Source organism: Cryptomeria japonica, unplaced genomic scaffold, assembly GCF_030272615.1.
Source record: "Cryptomeria japonica unplaced genomic scaffold, Sugi_1.0 HiC_scaffold_12, whole genome shotgun sequence".
Taxonomy (NCBI): domain Eukaryota; kingdom Viridiplantae; phylum Streptophyta; class Pinopsida; order Cupressales; family Cupressaceae; genus Cryptomeria; species Cryptomeria japonica.
In genome coordinates this window covers 988,246-999,614 of record NW_026728834.1, presented here as the reverse complement: position 1 = coordinate 999,614, position 11,369 = coordinate 988,246, and positions in this window count along the sequence as shown.

The following is an 11,369-nucleotide window of genomic DNA, read 5'->3' as shown; positions in this document are numbered from 1 at the left end:
CTTGAAACTCTTGACAATAAGAGACAACCAACCTTAAAGAGCCAAAAGATAACCAACAACTAGCTTCAACTAAACAAAAGACAAAAAAAGGGTATGGCGACCCAACCCAATAGCCTATAGAATTTCAACATTCTTGTTAATAATATTTTCATTGATATTTAGCACATCCTAGAAAACCTGGGCTTGAACAGTCTTACCTTTGTCCCAACTTTGAGTTGTAGATGAAGGGCCAAGAATAGGTCTATTTGCATCATGTTGAACAACTACATCATTCTTCCTGGAAATAGAGGGGTCTAATGCCCACCAAAATACCCTAGAGAAAATAACTAAACTAACAGATTTTTTTTTTTTAAACATCTACCAATACAACATATTCATCCCATTATTCATTAAGCAAACATCCAAACATACACATCTAATTCATAATCATAAACAAATGAACGTAGTACGCTAGTGGAATAACAATACATCTCACTAACAATCATTCCCTAGGGTATCTCAACACCATTACTTAACTATCATTAACACATAAACAAATCCATATACCATGATACCATTAACCTCCAATTTATTCATACTATCCATATACACTCAGAAGATAACCAAATCGCATTACTTAATTGTTTAATTCCTTTCCAATCTAGAATTACATACATAAATAATATCCATTTACAACATTCATAATCTATTACAACATATCATGATCTCAACTGACAACAAGTCCTGTCATTTATGACCACAAGATATTAGTTACACAATCTCCTAACCATCAATTATCCATACATATCCAATCTTCAATTCTAAAAAGTAAACATTTCTCGTTTTTGATAAAAGATTGCACATAAGTCTAAAGAATGATTTTCAATTCAATCACATAAGATACACATATTCCCAATCCAATAACTTCATTCTCCATTCATGAACTTTAATCCCTAATAGCATAGATATTGATTAACCAGGATACAATATAGGGCCAACAAGGATTACTACACTATATTTTATTACAAGGGTAATGGTCACATCCTACCACATCCTAATCTAGTTCCAGCAAGTAAGATGTTAATTCAACGTTTCTATGTAAAACCATTCCTTTCTTTTTAATACACCTCATATATGAATCAATATCTAAAAGATAAAATAAATACACACATTCATTCAAACCAAGGAAGGAAAATGAGTTTCCAAAAGATTTTATAATGTGATGTTATTTTAATAATATGATTTTATTTTAATTACTTAATAATTATTTTGAAATATATTTTTAAGATATAAAACAATCACTCCATTTTATCTATTATTTTTCATATAGCTTATCCATTTTTTATGTTTTTGATTAGAGTAAAATAGGTTTTGAAAGGACTTGAAACTCTTGACAATAAGAGACAACTAGCCGTAAAGAGCCAAAAGATAACCAACAACTAGCTCCAACTAAATAAAAGACAAAAAAAGAGTACGGCGACCCAACCCAATAGCCTATAGAATTTCAGCATTCTTCTTAATAATATTTTCATTGATATTTAGCACATCCTAGAAAACCCGGGCTTGAACAGTCTTACCTTTGTCCCAACTTTGAGTTCTAGACTAAGGGCCAAGAATAGGTCTATTTGTATCATGTTGAACAACTGCATCATTCTTCCTAGAAATAGAGGGGTCTAATGCCCACCAAAATACCCTAGATAAAATAACTAAACTAACAGAATTTTTTTTTTTAAAGTATCTACCAATACAACATATTCATCCCATTATTCACTAAGCAAACATCCAAACATACACATCTAATTCATAATCATAAACAAATGAACATAGTACGCCGACGGAATAACAATACATCTCACTAGCAATCATTCTCTAGGGTATCTCAACACCATTACTTAACTATCATTAACACATAAACACATCCATATACCTTGATACCGTTAACGTCCAATTCATTCATACTATCGATACACACTCACAAGATAACCAAATCACATTTCCAATCTAGAACTACATACATAAAGAATATCCATTTATGACATTCATAATCTATTACAACATATCATGATCTCAACTGACAACAAGTCCTATCATGTGCAATCACTGGATATTAGTTACACAATCTCCTAATCATCAATTATCCATACATATCCAATCTTCAATTCTAAAAAGTAAACTTTTCTCATTTCTGATAGAAGATTGAACACAAGTCGAAAGAATGATTTTCAATTCAATCACATAAGATACACATATTCCCAATCCAATAACTTCATTATTCATTCATGAACCTTAATCCCTAATACCATAGATATTGATTAACTAGGATACAATATAGGGGCAACAAGGATTACTACACTATATTTTATTACAAGGGTAATGGTCACATCCTACCACATCCTAATCTAGTTCCAACCACATTAGACATACATACAACACTAAATTCACATAAATAGATCCATTCACATCATTTCCATCAATGAATCAATATCCAAGATACAAAAAACACAATAATGTGTTCTCTTACTAGAGTAATAACTATATCCCAATATATCTGCTATCATTACATATATATCATAGGGTCATAGTTCTCATCTACATATGCAATTATCTTAGGAGATCCACAACACATATGCTATATGAATCATGTGCATCCATCTGTTACAATATCCATCCATAAGCTGTAGAGATAAGAATTCCACATCCATGCACAAGAGTATCCAACACGAACATCCCAATGGAAGAAGGCATCAAAATACCTGACCATGTGGAACCATAAGGAACCACCCCTCATGCTAGGAGATGACATAGGGTTCCAGCTCACACTCAAGAACTAGGTTGACACCTAACATCCAAGGAAATCAACATGACACCCACAAAATAATAACCAAGAGCTTGATAATCAACTCACATCTCAAGGCTAATCATAAATCAATAAACTCCCAGAGGTGTAATTGGTGTAGGAGAACCTACCTATGAAGGCATGAGCCAGGAAAAAGATGATTTTCTATTAGTTAGAAGAAATGTAATAAGACCCTATGGGTCCCTTTTGTAATTCAATTTCCTAGGAGTGTGACAAGTTTGTCCATGTTTGGGTCAAATTGTCATCTAGCATTTGGTAGAGCAAATTGAGTTAATAAGGGTCACAATGGTCTAAATTGGGGGATCAAGTGACCACAAGTCTATTTGAGTCCTTTTTGATGTTTTAGAATCAAATTTAATCATTTTGGTGGACTATGACACTCTACAGTCTAAGTTGGTCGAATTATGCAAAAGTTGTCATATTGTCAATTTTTTGTCTTGACAATTTTGCACTTTTTGTAAGTTGTGATTCTACAATGGTGAGTTCGGTTTGAAAAAAATTTGGAGTAGGTTGTTGTCATTTGGAAAACACATTTAAAGGCCCCAGAAATATAAGAATGTATGTTGGTTCTATTGGTTGATTTTGGAAAGAAATTGAAGCATCAAGAACTATTGGAAACTCGGAAAAACTGTCTAATTTCTATTGATTGCATACTGAAGGTGGATTGGTAAGAGTTCTCATAGCATAAATCCTATAATTAGATTGTTTTACCTTTTTTTTTCTATCAGTGTGAAGTCTTGAAGTGATCGCTTCCCCATTTTACAAGCAAATCTCTACCAGGTAGCCTAAACCCTTAAATCCCTAGGGTTTGACTGCAATAATGGGTTTTGGCCTATCAATCCTTAATTGAACACTTTGTCATTATAGGAGATGATAGGCCACTATATCATACGTCAGTAGCCAAATCCATTAAGAGGATACAATAGGTCGAAGAGGATGGAGAACTAACCCTAGGTCTAACATCTCTATGTGATAAATTGGTTTGATGAGTGCAGTGCGTGAAAATTGAGTCGTAGAGCACTGGAAAAGGGTTTAAATGTGGTAGAAGAGTACTTTGGAGGTTTACATCACATTTCATGGTCAGTTATGGTCACTCATTAGGAGAAGAAAACTAGTTTGTGAAAGGCATTCAGTCAAATAAGTCTGAAAGCCCTATTAGGTATGTTAGTGCACCACCGGTTGGAATATTTGCAAGTTAATCCGGTACTGAAAACTGAGATATTGTTTAGAATAGTTCAAAAGGAGGCCTAATAGCAATTGGATCAAGTTTGTGGGCAAGTGAGTCAAATTGGATATTCCTGTGGAACTAAACCATGAAATCCTATTTCATTTGTGTTCAAGTGTTGTGAGAACACCCTTCCAAGGATTGGTGTTTTGAATTGGTTAAGTGGTCCATTCAAACCCTTAAGCCTAGTAGTAGCCCACTCATTGTATGCAAAGGTGTGTGTAGTCACATGAAAAATTGAGAAGTGCTAGTTGTCTGTAAGTGGACATAGTAGAGCCTTGGGGTTGTCCAAGGTGTTTTTTGGTGTCATTGAACTATTTCTTGAATTGATGTTCTGTAAGGATATTTGGAAACAGGGATTACCAGTTGAGTCTATGAGCCTTAGAGTTTGGCAGGTTCAAGGTTTACCTCCTTTTGGTCTGTTGCCTCCTCATCACATTGGTATCAGAGAAGGATTTTTGAAGATCACTTGGGTGGTGTGGTCTTAGTGTATGTCAGAGGAAGAGATTGAAATAGGGGTTGACTAAATGCCTCCTAAGAGTATGTCATAAGATGCGGTGAAGATGATTGAAGAGATGCTTCAGTCCAAGCTTGAAGAATTGAAAAAGACTAAGGATAAGGAAGACAAAAGTGACACTGATGAAGAAGGGGATAAAGAAGATGGGGAATCCTCTAAGCGGGTAGAGGATATACCTGCAGATCAGAGGGTATTTGTAGATGCCTTGAGGTTAGTCAATAGGGACACCATTGATGGGTTGCCTATATATAGTGGAAGTACGGAAGTAGAAGAGGTGATGGGATGGATTGAGGCATTGACCTATCATTTTGAGTACAAAGAAATCCCTAAAGATAAGAGAGTTAAGTTGGTAAAAATGAGGTTGAAGGAGTTTTCCCTTACATGGTCGAACTATGTACAAGGGGATAGAGTTAAGGAGGGAAAGAGTATGATAACCTCCTAGGAAAGGATGAAAGATAAAGTCAAGGCACAATTCATGCCCATTTTCTATGAAGTGCAGATGTATAGGAAATTGCAAAACCTCAAACAGGGAGACCTTGATGTGAATGCATATACAGAAGAGTTTCATAAACTTGGTCTCAGATCAAAGAGACGAGAAGAAAAGTCAGAGAAAGTGGCCAGGTACTTGAACAACCTAAGGATAAACATCCAAGATGAGATCATCCTACACTAGTTAGAGATATGTCCAAACATCCCACAAGCATAGCATCTCTTGTTTTGAAAATTATTCATTAATGCACTACACATATTTAACCTGTGACCAAAATTATTGCATATGAAACAGTGACCGGAAAAGGTAGGACCATTGTTCATATTATTCATTTCATTATTCATCCTACTTCTACATTGATTTGCCATATGACCAAATTTATTGCAAATAAAAAATCTACCATTGAATTTATGATCATTAGGCTATCTTACCAAAGGGTTCTTTCTCTTCTTCTGATTTGGCTTTGCATTGCTTTGTCCAGATTGGGAGGATTCTCCTTTCTAAAATCCAATTCCTCTCATTTCCTTTCCATGTCTTTGACTTTCCAGCATCTCATCAAGCCTTGCGAAGCTAGCATTGAATTTTTCTTTGTATTCATTTGCAGTAGAAAGTTCATCTCTTAGGGCAATAATTTGTCACTCAAGTTCTTGACCATTATTCTTTGATTGTGTCAACCCAAGCTCCAATTGATCATTCTCATAGGTAATCCTAAATCATTCCTCTTCTCTATCCTTCAATGATTGAGTCAAATTCTCTTCATTCTTCTTTCGGTCTTCAATATCCTTAGTTAGCTTCATCACAATGGATTGTATTTTATTCTTCAAAAAAATAGTCTCTCTCTCAAGCTTGTCACCTTTGTCCTCATTCTCCATGCATTGATCTTCTTTCTCCTATAGCTTGTTCATCAACAATTTCCTCTTGTCTCTTGAAGTGTTGACCTTATCTTTCAAATCATTAATGGAGTCTTCAGCTGCATTCAGGTTTGTCTTTAAGGAACTTATCTCATTTCTTGTTGTGTCAAGATCCTCAAGTGCCACACTAAGTTGTCTCTGAAAATTGAAATCCATTGACTCAATCTCTTGGACCTTCCTCAAGAAGTTACGCTCTAATACCAATTGTTGGAATCAAGGAACACTGAGAGGGGGAGGGGTGAATTAGTGTTCTATCAGTTATTAAATTTTTGACTTAACCTTAAACCACTAGAAGCATAAGCATGAAATTGAAATGCAAAAACATAAAAAAATCAACCACAAAATCATAACACTAGGATTTTTATGTGGAAACCCAAATGGGAAAAACCATGGTGGGATTTGAACCCACAATATTATTCTACTATGGCCAATAGGAAAACAATATTACATGAAGGGGAATGCACAAGCATTCAAGCACATTGCCTAGAGCTTACAACTTAATTACAATAAGGGCTACAACCCCAGAAGGATCACTGCTTTACATATCAATTACAATGATGAATTAAAATGAAAGAACTCCAAAATAGAACCTAACAATGCCTGGATGAGTTCTGATTAAGTGCAAAACTCTGATTGTATCACCTATGCTACTCTACTCTATTTACTATCTCAGTCGGCTACCAGATCAAGAATGTGCATGTGTAACTATGCCAAAAGGGATTCTTGATCACTACTCACTCATATTACCTCATACCATACATCAAAAAAGATCTTCTCTATTGGTCTTATATATCCACAGTCACAAAATAGATAATTATCAAGTCGACCCATAGTGTAAAGTGTAGAATTGAATTGGCTTGATTGGATAACCAAAAACAAAAGTGGATCATAAAAAAGATGATAAAATGATGTCTCTATGTTATCCCTATCATCCCATGCACGATTCATAACAACGCAATCACTAGAAAGCTTCCACACCAAAACTGCTTTGCTCAACTTGAAATATGGGTTAATTGGTTATCGATTCACATCCACTTCCGGTAATCAAGGTTTGTGATTACTAGATATGATTCTCATGAAGAGTTTCCATCAATGACAACCCAAAAACTATTATCCATGCAACAAAATTCATAGGATGAGTGTCAATTGCCAATAGTAAAACAAGAGGCCTTAGACATAATTCAGCCAATTAAATGCTTAAAGGAAAATAAGAAATTACGCAAGATTAATTTAATTTTAAAAATTATGATTTGTTGCATAAACCACTTAATTTTAAAAATTTAAATTTGAAAATTTGAATTTTGCAAGGAGGGAAAATGAATTTTTGAAATTGAAGCAAAGACCAAATTCAAGATCTACACAATCCACAAGGTCAATTTTAAAATTAAAAATTAGGGTTTTGTGATTTAACCACTTAATATTAAAATTTTGAAAATTGAAAGTGTAAATGAAAACTTTGAATTACAAAATTGAAGAGTTCTCAGATCTGAAACAATCAATCCAATTTAGACAAATGACAAGCTCAATTTTGAATCTTAAAATTAGGATTTTTGTGAATTCCACCTCTAAATTTTTAAAAATTGTAAGGAAATTAAACTTGTAAATGAAAATTTGAATTTTGAATTGCATACACTCAGATCTGAAAAATAAAATCAGAATTAAGGGTGTAAGGAGTTGGGCTCACCAAAATGTAAAGCAAAAAATTGGAGAGCTTAGCTAATTCTCCACATGGGAAATGCGGATTCAGTAAGCTCAATTTTCACTTGGGGAAACTTTACATTCAAAAGAGGGGTTGAATTTACTAGATCCAATCCTAAATGACATGCGAGGACTGAATACTATGTATATTGGTTGAAATTAGAATGCAATTGATCCTCTTTTATAACTTGATTAATTGAATTAAGATTAAGTGCTAGAAATAAAGACAAAGTATGAGAAAACAATGAGATACATATTCGGGATTTAGTCGTGCACATGGATCAAAGAAGTTTGAGATGATTCGGAGCTGCTCCATGAAATCAGTAAAAATTTGTAGAGACCGTGTGTTTGGACAGGGGCACCCTCCAATCAGTCCTCCAAATGTTTCGCATGTCGAAAAGGGTTTTTCATATTTGTGAATAAAGGTTAATTCCATAAGTACAGTTGTAGATCTATTTCCTGCACACATAAAGAAAGGGAAATATGTTGGGAATAGGGGTTTGCCTTCAGGTCAAACCCCAATTTTGGAATTAACCAAGTGGTTGAAATAATGTAAATGAAATGACTGAAAGTAGAAATCCTGCTCTTTGAGGGGATGTTGAATTGACTGAAAATGAAATGCTTATACTTCCTTGTGAATTTTTTGTTGCCTCCACATGGAATTATGATTTCATGTAATAGGATGATGATCTCCTCTTCAATGCTTGCATTCTTGACTCTATTATTGCTTCATATCTTGAAGGAAGATTGAAAATGTTCAATTGCTCTTGAATGCTCAAATTCTTGATAATGATTGCCGATGGATTTCATGTTATGTCAAATGAGAGGGGAAATCCCTCATATATACTTTCCAGTAGGATTAATTGACTGATTTTTTCACTTGAGCCAACATAGGGGGGATTTTCTCGCTATAAGTTTGAGTTAGGTCAAGGGGAGGGGATCAAGATAGGTCCCCATTAAGGGGAACCAGGGTGCCACGCCCTAGTCCCGCCCTATTTTGAGGCAGGATCAAGGTATCTTTTGAGTGCATTGTTTAGTTACAAGGTGTTTCTGATGTGAATGAGCATATTTAGGTCTTCGATGAGGCTGAGGGGTGCAAATACTAAGGCGAAGACCCAAATACAATCAAAAATTGAAAGGGGTGCAATTTTAGGATGTTACACTTGCCTGTCGGATTAATTGACTAATTTTATAACATGAGCCGACATGGAGGAGTTTTTTCCACTTAAATTTGAGATGGGTTAGGGGGTCCAAAATGGGTCCCCATTAAGGAGGACCAAGGTGCCACACCTTAGTCATGCCCTATTTTGGGGCGGGATCAAGGTGGCATGTGAAGTGCACTTTGAGTTAGATGACGTTTTTGAATTGTATGAGCATAATTAGGTATTTATTTAGGTCAAGGGGCACAAAACACTAAGGAAAAGACCCAAATGCGATCGAAAATTGCAAGGGGTGCAATTTTAGGATGCTACATTTAGCCCCCACTTTAGTGAGAGTATGAGCTTATGCAAATAATCATGGTAAAGTACAAGGATTTCAGATTGAAAGACTTTCACCATGTCAAAGAGGAAAGATACACCAAGCCCCTAGTTGATTTCAAGATCTTACAACTTCAATGATAAGGTAGAAGGGAAGATCATGAGAGGAAAATAAAGAACCATGACTAGAAATACTAAGGTTCTCTTACTATGAGTCATGAACAAGAGAAATACCAAAAATTACAAAGCAAAGACAAAGTTCGCTAAGTAACACTAAGCATGAAAAAGAGAGAGTCATGAGGAAAGTGTATGCCCCCACGTTAAAGAAATTGCACATGCCTTGCTAGGAGAAATGGCTTTAAGGTAGAATTCACCCAAAAGACAAGCATGTTATCACAATAATTTAGCTTCCAAGAGAGAGAAAATCAATAGATAATGAATGAAGAACACAAAGCACGAGGTGGTTTCACCTAATTTTGGATTCAGCATGCTTTTTATGATAGCTCATGTACATCATATATATGTGTGTACATAGAATTGTCATCATCCCCCAAAGAAAGGAAACCACCATGGAAGAAGGGAACACATGTGTCTTTTGAGACAACATGGGAGAGACCAAAAGATATCTCAATTCTTTGCATCATCCTCAAGTAGAAAACACTAGGGACAACAAATAGAAGAATAGGGAAACAAATAGAAGAAGGACCACAAAAAAGAAAGAGAGGAGAGAGAAAGAGAGTCCATGGTGCTAATGAAGCTAATCAAGCATGCCATTAGATGCAAAGGGTTTGATGATAATGAACAATCTCCTTGGCTTCTTCTATGGGTTAGTACTTAGCACCATCCAATGGTCCAATACCTTCAACCTTCCAAAGGTTCTTAAGATTTCACTTGACCCCTTCCAAGGATCAATCCACTTAGGACAACTTGGTTTCACAAGGAGACTCCTACTCCTATGTGCTCAACCCCCTAAACTAAGACACCTCACAACTCCAAACCCTTGCCGAAAGGACCTTTTGTTCAAATGGTGAAATATATCATGCATGGGTGTTTGAACATGTTTGACATGGTCTTTGCATTTATTTGGACCTCTTTGGTCTATTCTTACAAGACCCTTCTGTCTTTTGTTCTTAGTGACCTAGGAAATAGTGCTACAAGCAATTAGGCCTTTATTTAGGATTTTTCCTCTCTACCTACCAATATCTCCAAACAACCCCTTGAAAAAAATTAATATTTAGACACCCATTTGGATCCCCTCAAGGATTTCAAACTTTTTCATCTATGTTTTGAATGTAAGTATTCAAACCCTACTTTACCTATTTTGACCTTGTTAGTTGGTATAGAGGTTTTGGGCTTCAAAGTCTTCACAAGTCATATGGGAATAAAGATTAGACTTTATTAAAAGGTCTACACATGTATAAGGGTCCCCTCCATGCAATTTTTGACCATTTTTTGGTCCATTGTACCAAGGATTCAATCAATCATTCACTGCATAGACTTGCCACATGGGAAATGTCAAGTCTAGGGAATCACTCCAAAAATGTAAGATGAGGTCTCCTACTTCCAAAATCAAGAAAATAATTTAGTATACATGGTGAACCAACATTCCCCAGGGTTTCAGACCATCCCCATAGAGGAATGTTGAATGGTGGCACCTTTTGCATCCAAACCTTGATTTTTGGGTTTTTCGAGAGGCAGCGAGAAAGAAATTTCAATAACTTTGCAACCACTAAGTTTCAAGTCCTCAAACATACATAAAATTAAATATGATTCACTTTTACAACCTATTGAAGACATTATCCCTTCTATATGTCCGTACAAATCTGTACCAAAGTCAAGAACACAAGAAAATGTAGTAAAAATGGCAGTTGCTGAGTTGTTGGAAGAATAAATTTCATTCAAAGTCTCTATCTGACCTTTGGGAATCATTCCTCAGGCTTAAATAATTCCAAGGAACTCCTCTAACCACCTCCCAATGTACAAGTTCAACCAATTAGCCATTGGGTAACCACAGCTCAAATTTTGACAAAGTTGCCTATGACAACATGGCAACTTTGGAAAAATTATTACATTACAAACTTGCCTTCACACCAAAGGTTAAAAAGTGGACACACAACACCTCTAGGACCCCTAAATAACAAAAACATAAATATAATTCCCATACAAGGATTTTGACCAAGTACACACACCTTGGAGCCTTAGGGCTTATTACAT